The sequence below is a fragment of the Saccopteryx bilineata genome, chromosome 6 (genome assembly GCF_036850765.1).
Source record: "Saccopteryx bilineata isolate mSacBil1 chromosome 6, mSacBil1_pri_phased_curated, whole genome shotgun sequence".
Classification (NCBI taxonomy): Eukaryota; Metazoa; Chordata; class Mammalia; order Chiroptera; family Emballonuridae; genus Saccopteryx; species Saccopteryx bilineata.
Window position 1 is genome coordinate 170,967,221 of NC_089495.1, and position 8,062 is coordinate 170,975,282.

At 49.1% G+C, this 8,062-nt stretch overlaps 1 pseudogene; it reads left to right on the plus strand.

Annotated features, from left to right (window-relative positions):
- The first annotated feature begins 3,273 nt into the window (after nt 1-3,273).
- LOC136309421 (proliferating cell nuclear antigen-like) lies at nt 3,274-7,707 on the plus strand (annotated as a pseudogene).
- Nucleotides 7,708-8,062: the final 355 nt, after the last annotated feature.

Genomic DNA, 8,062 nt, shown 5'->3' on the forward strand with positions numbered 1-8,062 from the left:
TCTCCTGTGTGCCCTGGCCGGGAATCAAACCCGGGACTTCTGCACGCCAGGCCAACGCTCCACCGCTGAGCCAACCGGCCAGGGCCGATCCCTGCGATTTTTGAGTTTGCCTGGTAGAGGGAGAAGGTAGACAATAAGGAAAGGGAGTAGAATTTGAGAATGGAGGTGACACCAAAAGCTGTGGGAAGTCATCCAGCAGAGGAGGTGCATAGGGAGCTCGGGGGAGAGGAAACTGCAGCTGCTGCAGGGTGATCGTGGGGGCCTTCATGAGAAGATGAGGGGGAGCCTCCACCTGCGAGCTCCGGATCCAGCAGCGTCCAGGGCAGGGGCTATTGTGAATCCCGGCACTTCCTGGGCTTCCCTTCACACTTATGAATAACTCCCGAACCCCTTCCACGGCCAGCAGTACTGAGCAGGTCTGGCCCTGGCTGCCTCCGAACCTCATCACCCACTTCTCAGGTCCAGCCACAGTGGATACTGCTGACCTCACACATCTGAGGAACATTTCTGTCTCAGGGCCTTTGCACACTCTCTTATTTTTGCATGCCTTACTCCTTCACTTTATTCTGGTCTCTGCTCAAATATCACAACCATTTAGGCTTTTATGGGAGCTGTCCCCCAGTGAAACCTGCCTCCCAGTGCTCACCTCCTGTGCTATGTCTGTGTTGGTCTTGTGACTCAACTTAACGAACAGAACGTGTCAAAAGCGATGCTGAGCCAACTCCAAGCCTGAGCCCTGAGATGGCCTGCTGCTTCTGCTTCTGAATGTCGGGTGTGCTGAGCTAGCTGCCTTGTGTGCTCTGCTGGACAGGCCCGGTGAGAGGCCACATGGACCGGTCTCCTGAGAGGGAAAGGCCCTGAGACTATAGAGCGAGGAGCCCTGCTGTCCTGACGTTCCAGAGGAGGCCAGCCTTCTCGCCTCCCTGCCGAGACAGCAGACATGCGGGCGCATCACCTGGCCTTTCCAGCGCCATCCAGCTGCAGACCTGCAGCCCAGCGAAAATCCAGGAAGAGCAGTAGAACCACCTAGATGAGCCCAGTCAGTGCACGGAATTTGAGAGATAATAAAATCATTATTGTTTTTAATCACCCCGGGGGGGGTTAATTAGTTTTTTTTTTTTATTTCATTTTACAGAGACAGAGTGAGTCAGAGAGAGGGATAGATAGGGACAGACAGACAGGAATGGAGAGAGATGAGAAGCATCAATCATCAGTTTTTCCTTGCAACACCTTAGTTGTTCATTGATTGCTTTCTCATACGTGCCTTGACCACAGGCCTTCAGCAGACCGAGTAACCCCTTGCTCGAGCCAGCGACCTTGGGTCCAAGCTGGTGAGCTTTGCTCAAACCAGATGAGCCCGTGCTCAAGTTGGCGACCTCAGGGTCTTGAACCTGGGTCCTCCGCATCCCATCCACTGCGCCACCACCTGGTCATTGATTTTAGAGAAAGAGCAAGGAGGAGAGGAGAGAAAAAGAGAAATATCCATTTGCTGGCCCACCCATCCATGCATTCACAGGTGGATTCTTGTAAATGCCCTGACCAGGCATCAAACCCACTGAACTATCAGCCAGTGCTAATGACAGTTTTGAAGTGTTTTGTCCTGCAGCAGTAGGTGATCGGAACACTTTTCCTGACCACCCCAACTCAGGTTGCAGCCTCTGGATATCTTGCCTTTCCGTTGTTTTATTTTTCTTCACAGCTCTTTAAACTTTCCTGACACCATACATTTGTTTACCGTCCGTCTCTCCCACTGGACTGTAGTCTCCACGAGGTGAGGAGTTTTATTTATTCTGCTCACTGCTTTATTCCTGAGCTTTAGGACTGTGCCTGGATCCTAACAGACACTCAGTAAGCACTTGTCCAGTCTGACCTGTGGTGGCGCAGTGGGTAAAGCATCAACCTGGAACACTGAGGTTGCCGGTTCAAAACCTTGGGCTTGCCTGGTTGAGGCACATATGAGAGTTGATGCTTCCTCCTCCTCCCTCCTTCTCTCTCTGTCATTCTTCTCTCTAAAATGAATAAATAAAATCTTTAAAAAAACCCCAGAAATTAAAAAAAAATAAGTACTTGTCCAGTGAATGAATACATAAGTATCAACTCTTCTAAGATCAAAATAGCCTTGGTTTTAGAATGAACTTTTCCCTTTGAGAATAAACATCTAACCCCAAGCTCTCAGGGACCCACATTGTTCTCTAAGAAACATCCTGCAACCGACCTTCGGCATCAAAATCCGCACAGTTTTTGAGACTCAGAGACATGGACAAGAATGTGATGGTAACAGGGAGTGGGGTGGAAGGGTGGGGAGGGGGCGAGGAAGGAGAGGGATGGGGGAGGGGAGGGGCACAAAGAAAACCAGATAGAAGGTGACAGAAGACGATTTGACTTTGAGTGAGGGGTATGCAGCATAATCAAAGGTCAAAATAATCTGGAGATTTTTTCTCGGAACATATATACCCTGATTTATCAATGTCACTGCATTAAAATTAATAAAAATAAAATTTAAAAAATCCACACATTTTTATTGAACTCCTGCTACATGGAAGACTGATTGGAGAACTAACAGATAAACATTTAAAAACAACCAGCAACTTTAAACAAATCCAGTTCTGTGTTTGGAGAACTGCCTGTGTTCCCAAAGAGAGGGCAAGCAGCCGTAGGTGGTGCCTGGCCAGCTGGGGACGGAGTGGAGAGCATCGAGTACCAGGAGTTCAGCCACCAGCTCCTGTTTCACTGGCCAAGGGATGTCCCCAAGGGAATTGGAGGATACTGACCCAGCTGCTCATGACCCCCAGGCTTGCCCTGCACCCCTGCTTCCTAGTAATTCCCTTGGCCAGGCCTCCTGGGCTCCGGGAGTCCTGCTTTCTATGTCCAGGGGCAGATTTGTGTGACCACCACCACGGTCCACACAGTTGCTATTTGGGTTCTCTCTTGTCCTAATGGCCTGACGTTTTCTCAACCAGTTCCAAGCCCAGTGCACCATTTTAGTTGACGTGGGCGAGTGTTTCGTGGGGACAGCAGATGGGTGGGATGACAAATAGCAGGGTGGCGAGGACAGCTGAGAAGTGCTTTTTCCTGTGTTGGAGCTGTTGGCAATGCACATGCTCCAACATCATCTAGACACACTGGGGAAGCAGTTGCATGTGCTAGGGCACAGTAGACAAACTGGTTTCTTTCCATTTTTATTTATTGATTTGAGAGAGAGACAGAAACATCAATCTGTTCCGTATGGGCCCTGCCTAGGGATTGAACCAGCAACCTCTACATATCGGGACAATGCTCTTTACCAACCCAGGTATCCGGCCAGGATTTGGACAAGCTGGTTTCTATTTCATTCTTTCCTGCTAAGCATCCTCATTCATACATCCAATTAACCATCTCACCAAGTGTGCCAGAGACAGTGGTTTATTACTGAGACTGTTGTGGGGAAGTGAAACGGAAGAGAAGAAAGCCAATATAGCGTAGGTTTTTAAAAATACAGGATATGTTAACGAGTGGTTACTGCTGGGCCTCAGCCATCGAGGAGCTCCGAGCAGCCATACAGAACATGCCTCAGAGTTGTCCCACCTGGGGGTGGGGGGGAGAAAGCTGGGCTGTTCAGTCGCCAACTCCTATGTTTCACTGGCCAAGGGTTGTCCCCAAGGGAATTAACTCTGTGGAACTTTGGCCTGCCCTGCAGCCAGACAACACCTTCAGGCAGTTCTCAGGGTTTTATAAGAAGCCACCTGTCTTAGCTTGGGATGCTGTCACCAAGTACCATCGACTAGATAGCTTGTAAACTAGAAAATTCTCACAGGCTGGAAGTCTGAGGTCAGAAAGCCAGCATGGCTGGTTCTAGTGAGGGCCTCTTCTGGGTGCAGACTGCCACTGACTTCTGGTTGTGTCCTCATACAGCGAAAAGAGAGCAAGGTAGCCCTGTGGCTTCTTTGTATAAGGGCACTAATCCCATTCCCAAGGGCTCCAACCTCTTCACCTAATCACCTCCCAATGCCATCACATTGGGATTGGGGCTTCAACCTATGAGTTTTGAGGGAAACAAACTTCACCGCATCATCATTTGGAGTAGCGAGTGCCGAGGGGATATGGGCAGGGTGAGACTGTTGCTGCATGAGCCAGCACGGCCTGGTGTCTGCCACAAGTCAGGCTCCGCGCTAGCGCTGCGTGCAGAGGAAAATAAAACTGTTTCCTTGCTCGCTGTCTGGTGGGGGGATGGATGTGCAAGCAGGTGTAAACATGAACACAGAGGTTCATGTCAGATGCTTTGGGAGGGAGATCACCACCGAAGAGACCAGGAAGCTCACAGAACAGGGTACCCGAGTTGACTCTTGAAAGCCAGATACAAGTTGAGGGTCACACATGTGCCATTAACAGGTCAGAGTCTCTGCATTCATGTAGTAACTGCCATCTGTGATATTGGACAGCTAGAATCCCTAACTACGAGAGTGATCCCCAGACATTCAGAAAGAAAGCTATACCAGAAGAGGGCTTGAGCCTCTTAGTCATCCCATGTGACATGTGAAAACCATTCTTAGCACACAGACTGTACAAAAATAGGCAGCAGGCCGGACTTGGCCTATGGGCTCATGAGCAAGACTACTGCAATAGCTGTCCAGCTGGTCTTCGCCTCAACTCTTGGCCCTGTTTTCTGCTCTCCAAACAACACCGATCTTTTTGAAGGGGGATGGGATGACTCTATTCCCCTGTTTATCCAGCCTTTCCAACTTCCTCAGAATAGATCCAACGTCCTTTCATGGCCTGTTGAGTTTGACATCACCTGGCTCTTTACATTGGCAGTTTCTCATCTTTCAGGTTTCAGCTTACATGTCACTCTTCAGAGGTGCCTCTCTGACCACCTGATCCAAAACTGCCCTCCGCTCACCGGCTCGGTGAGTCTGCTTCTCTGTGACGGCTCTCCATCTGTAAAATTCTAACTCCTTTTTTCCTGGTCCATTGCCTGCCCCTCTAGACAGTAAACTCCATGTCTGTGCTGATCCTCAGTGTCTTGCACAAGCTGGCGTAAAACAGAAACTCAGTTTATGTGGGATGAAGGGATGAATCAGCCTCTGACTCCGGCCCTGTGCTTTCTGTGGCGCCCCGTCTGTCTCTGCCGCTGCACAAGTCCACGGTACAGCTCTCGGCGCCCCGTCTGTCTCTGCCGCTGCACAAGTCCACGGTACAGCTCTCGGCGCCCCGTCTGTCTCTGCCGCTGCACAAGTCCACGGTACAGCTCTCGGCGCCCTGTCTGTCTCTGCCGCTGCACAAGTCCACATTACAGCTCTCGGTCACCAGCTGACTCCTCTAGTTCTGCACTTACTTTCTTTTTTCTTTTTAAAAAATATTTCTATTGAATTTATTGGGATGACATTTGTTAATAAAATTATACAGGTTTTTGCCTGACCTGTGGTGACACAGTGAATAAAGCATCAACTTAGAATAATGAGGTCGCTGGTTTAAAACCCTGGGCTTGCCTGACCAGGAGGTGGTGCAGTGGATAGACCGTCGAACTGGGATGCGGAGGACCCAGGTTCGAGATCCCGAGGTCGCCAGCTTGAGTGTGGGCTCATCTGGCTTGAGCAAAAAGTTCACCAGCTTGATCCCAAGGCCGCTGGCTCAAGCAAGGAGTTACTCGGTCTGCTGAAGGCCCGTGGTCAAGGCACATATGAGAAAGCAATGAATGAACAACTAAAGTGTCGCAACAAAAAACTGATGATTGATGCTTCTCATATCTCTCCGGTCCTGTCTATCTATCCCTATCTATCCCTCTCTCTGACTCTCTGTCCCTGTAAAAAAAAAACATACACACAAAAAAAAACAAAAAAAAAAACAAACTAAAACCCTGGGCTTGCCCAGTCAAGGCACAGATAATAAGCGAGTCAATGAAAGTTGCTTCTAAAGTGAAGTAACTATGAGTTGATACTTCTGTTCCACTCCCGTCCCTCTCCTCTCTCTTTAAAATCAATCAATAAAATCATTTTATTAATTGATTTTAAAGAGAGAGGAGAGAAAGAAAGGTGGAGGGAGGAGCAGGAAGCATCAACTCGCAGTAGTTGCTTCTAGTATGTGCCTTGACCGGGCAAGCCCAGCATTTCGAACCGGCAACCTCAGCGTTCCAGGTCAGCACTTTATCTACTGTGCTACCACAGGTCAGGCGTAAATGAAAAAAAAAAATTATAAGGTTTCAGGTGCACAGCTCTACAATAATACATCATCTGTATATTTGGAGGGTGTGTTTAGCACCCCAAGTCAAGTCTCCCTCCATCAATATCTATCTATCTATCTATCTATCTATCTATCTATCATCTATCCCCACTGTAACCTCCTCACATCACACCTACTTTCAAGTCACTGAGCTCAGGGAACCCTCAGCCTCTTAGCAAAGGGCTGCCCAGAACTAACCACTGGGCCTCTGTGGGTCAGTGTTACCCCAACTCTTTCTGTTGTTCTGGGGCAGGGCATATTCTCTTTGTTGTTTGTCCTCTCATTTATCTCTCTTAAAATTGTTGTGTCTTTTGTCTGCTTATTTCACTTTCTTGATTTTTTTTTTTTTTTCATTTTTCTGAAGCTGGAAACAGGGAGAGACAGTCAGACAGACTCCCGCATGCGCCCGACCGGGATCCACCCGGCACGCCCACCAGGGGCGACGCTCTGCCCACCAGGGGGCGATGCTCTGCCCACCCTGGGCGTCGCCATGTTGCGACCAGAGCCACTCCAGCGCCTGAGGCGGAGGCCACAGAGCCATCCCCAGCGCCCGGGCCATCTTTGCTCCAATGGAGCCTTGGCTGCGGGAGGGGAAGAGAGAGACAGAGAGGAAAGCGTGGCGGAGGGGTGGAGAAGCAAATGGGCGCTTCTCCTGTGTGCCCTGGCCGGGAATCGAACTCGGGTCCTCCGCACGCTAGGCCGACGCTCTACCGCTGAGCCAACCGGCCAGGGCCACTTTCTTGATTTTTAATTCAAGATGCACCCAGTTCTCAGCATCCCTGGACCCAGCGGTGCTGGCGGTGCTTACAGACCTCATCAGCGAGGCCTGCGGGGACATAGTGAACCTGCAGAGCATGGTCTTGTCCCATGTCTCTCAGGCACAGCTTAACCTGCGTGCAGAGGGCTCCCCCACGTACGGCTGCGGCCACAACCTGGCCTTGGGTGTGAGCCTCATCAGCATGCCCAAAATTCTAAACTGTGCTGACAATGAAGGCATCATTACCCGAAGGGCTGGAGATAATGCAGACACCGTGGCACCAGTATTTGAAGCTCCAAATCAGGAAAGGTTTCAGACTATGAAATGAAATTAATGGATTTAGATGTTAACCAATTTGGAATTCCAGAACAAGAGTATAGCTGTGTAGTAATGATGCCTTCTGGTGAATTTGCACGTATATGCCGAGATCTCAGTCATATTGGAGATGCTGTTGTAATTTCCTGTGCAAAAGACGGAATGAAATTTTCTGCAAGAACTTGCAAATGGAAATAATAAGCTGTCACAAACAAGTCATGTCGGTAAAGAAGAGGAAGCTGTTACCATAGAGATGAATGAGCCATTTCAGCTAACTTCTGCACTGAGGTTCCTGAACTTCTTTACAAAAGCTACTCCACTCTCTCCTACGGTAACAGTATGTCTGTAGATGTGCCCTCGCTGTGGAGTATAGCATTGCTGATATGGGACACTTAAAGTACTATCTGGCTTCCAAGATGCAGAATGAAGAAGGATTTTAGGCATTTTTAAAATCCAAGAGAAGTAAGCCAAGCTCTTTGAGAACTGCTTCTGAGATCCCAGCATGCCCTTAAAAGTCTCTTCTATCACTAAATTTGCACCTGAATACATATGTAGATAATGTCTTCTATAAATAATCTATTTTGTTTTCCCATTCTCTACAATTTACAGGATAAAATCTCACCCTGGCCGGTTTGCTCAGTGGATTGATTGTTGGCCAGGCATATGGACCTCCTGGGTTCGACCCCTGCTCAAGGCACACATGAAAAGCGACCATCTGCTTCTCTTCCTCACCCTCTTCCCCATGTCTTCCTTATCCCCTCTCACAGCCAGTGGCTCAATTGGTTTGAGCATCAG